Below are 2,849 nucleotides of genomic sequence, written 5' to 3' on the forward strand. Positions count from 1 at the left end.
AAGTCAGTTAAAATGGTGGTAGTTGAAGGTCATCATAGGGTGCCAAACCACAAGAGCGCCTCTTTCATTACAGATACACTACTGAAATAACCCTTGCTCACCCCCTTGGTAGCTTGGCACAAGCAGTCAGGCTTATTTCAGAGGCAGAGTGTAAAGGATTTGCACATAACCAACAGTAATACAGTGAAAACACTACAAAGGGACAACACACTAGTTTAGAAAAATATCCAATACTTTATATATTCAAAACAAGACCAAAACAATAAAAATCCAACATACAGTACTTAAAAATATGCACTTTGCAACAATAACCTTAAAAATGCAGTTCCTTGAAGTTGGTAGCTCCATCCGGTGCCACCGTGGTGCTGAGAACAACAGAATCCAACAGTGTCATCTGACCGCGTCGATCAGCGTGTCCGCAGACACCTTAACAGTACCTTTTCGTTGGGGTCGATGATGCTGGCGTGGGCCGGTTGTGGCCACCATCGCGGTTGCGGTGTGAAGCGGAGCGGTGCGGCATGCGGTGCCCTCAAGTCGCTGTGCACGCAGTGGCTCGGTGACTGCCATCCAGTGGCATCGGTGAGACCAGAGCTGCGGTGCGGAGTGAAGGCGGTGCTCATTGCGGTGCTGACAGATCATGGTGCAGGTGACAGTGCCGATTGCGGGGAGCTGGCGTCAGTCAGTCCGGACTGCGGTGTGGGATGGGACGGTATGTCGCAAGACTTACGAGCAGTGCCCCCAAGCCACGGTGTGGTCACGGTTGTCGAAGTCAGCAAAAGAGTCGGTGAGACCAGGGCCGCAAAGTGAAGCAAGGCGATGCGGAGTGCGGTACCCACAGGTCATGGTGCAAGCAGCAGCTCGGCGGCAGCGGTCTTCGTCAGTGAGACCAGGGTGCCCTCTGCGGTGCCTTCTGGACATGGAGCCAGCGACGGAGTCGGTTGCTTTCCCCCCTCTGTGGCAAATGAAACCATGGTTTCAGAGGTGGTACCCTGAGGTCGTAGAAGTGTTTGCGGTCCCTGAAACTTCATAACACGCTCTACTTCAAGCTTCAAGCCCTTGGAGATACTCAGCAACAAGTAAAGAAAATTCAGTCCAAGGCAGAAGCAGCAACTGCTGGCCAACCCAACAAAGCAACAACATAGCAAAGGAGCAGTACTCCTCTTGGCAGTCTTCCAGCTCTACTTCTTTGGAGGTTCCTTGATTCCAGCGAGTTCTAAAGTTCTGGGGTCTAGGTCCCAATATTTATACTCAGTTTCTCTTTGTGCTTTTGGGCAGAGAGTGCCTGTTCCCAGCTCAAACCAGTTCCATCCTCTCTGGCCCAGCTTCCTGGAAGGAGGTGGAGACAGCATTGTCCAAGGCAGACCAGGCCCATTCAGGTGCAAGTATATCTCCTCCCGCTACCATAAACACAGCCCAGGTCCATTCTGCCCAGCCCTGACTCATCCAGGAAAGGCAGGACATACCCTGACACCCTCTCCCCCAGTGGCTGTCTGATGAGAATGCACATCCCCAGCCCCTGTCACTCCAAAGCCAGACAGTCAATCCACTAACCGTTCAGAACCATAAAGGATGGCTAAGCAATAAAATACCTAGTTTCTAAAAGTGGTATTTTCAAACACAGAACATAAAAATCTACTTAACTAAAAGATGCATTTTTATATTCTGAGTTCAGGCATACTAAACATCATTTCTCTATCTTGTCCCAATGGGAAGATATGCTTATAAGATGTTATAAGTAAACTCACATTCTATCCTATGGGACAGATTGCCATTCCGTAGTGAAAAATGAAACACACGGTAATTCACTACCAGGACATGTCACACACACCAGTACATGTCCTACCTTTAATATACACGCACCCTGCCCACAGGGGTACCTTGGGCCTACCCTAGGGGTGACTTACATGTAAGAAAAGTGAAGATTAGGGCCTGGCAAGTGGGTGCACTTGCCAGGTCGACATGGCAGTTACAAACTGCACGCAGACACTGCTGGGGCAGGTCTGATAACCCTTTTCAGGGCTGCTTGGGTGAGTGGCACAATAAGTACCTCAGGCCCACCAGCAGCATTTGATTTACAGGCCCTGGCACCCTCAGTGCACTTTACTAGGGACTTACTAGTAAGTCAAACATGCCAATCATGGAAACACCAATCCATAATACAATTTACAATAGAAGCACTTGCACTTTAACACTGAACAGCAGTGAGAAAGTGCACAGAGACACTAAACCAGCAAAAACAGAGTCAAAACTAGGAGGTCAGAAAGGAAAAAAACAGGGGAAACATGCCAAAAGATGCCAGTTCTAACAGGCATTTATGGTTGTCGACAGATGTTGATGAGGAGTACCAGTTTCTAGAAAATGTTGTCAGAAGGGGGTCCTTATGCCTGAAAATGTTTGACAAGGGGGTCTCTGCATCAAAAGGTTTGAAGACCTCTGCTCTATTGTGTCCTGCTCAAGAAGAAGAATGGCAGGCCGAGCCTCGCCTGTTATTAGCTTACTTGAATATTTTAACTACGTCAACATTAAAGAAAGAACTCATCAAGCAAATCATCCAAACAAGTACTTATGAATCAGCCTGGTTAAAAGAGTGCCCGGGAAGTCGCTTCCACAATGAACAGGTATTTATACTCTGTGCTGTTTTACAACAGCAAGCCTGAAGGTAGTGTCACAGCTTCCCATTATCTAGGCATCTTGGAATACCTAAAACATAAGCCTTGCTGCAACGAGAATTCAGGTGGGAATACTGCCATAAATATGTGCAAACCTATTAAATTTGTTTCCGAACTAAGCTTGAATGTCAGAAACCTGCAGGACTACTAACAACTATATCGGCTGCACCAGCTCTTTGA

The sequence above is a fragment of the Triturus cristatus genome, chromosome 2_2 (genome assembly GCF_964204655.1).
Source record: "Triturus cristatus chromosome 2_2, aTriCri1.1, whole genome shotgun sequence".
NCBI classification, from domain to species: Eukaryota; Metazoa; Chordata; class Amphibia; order Caudata; family Salamandridae; genus Triturus; species Triturus cristatus.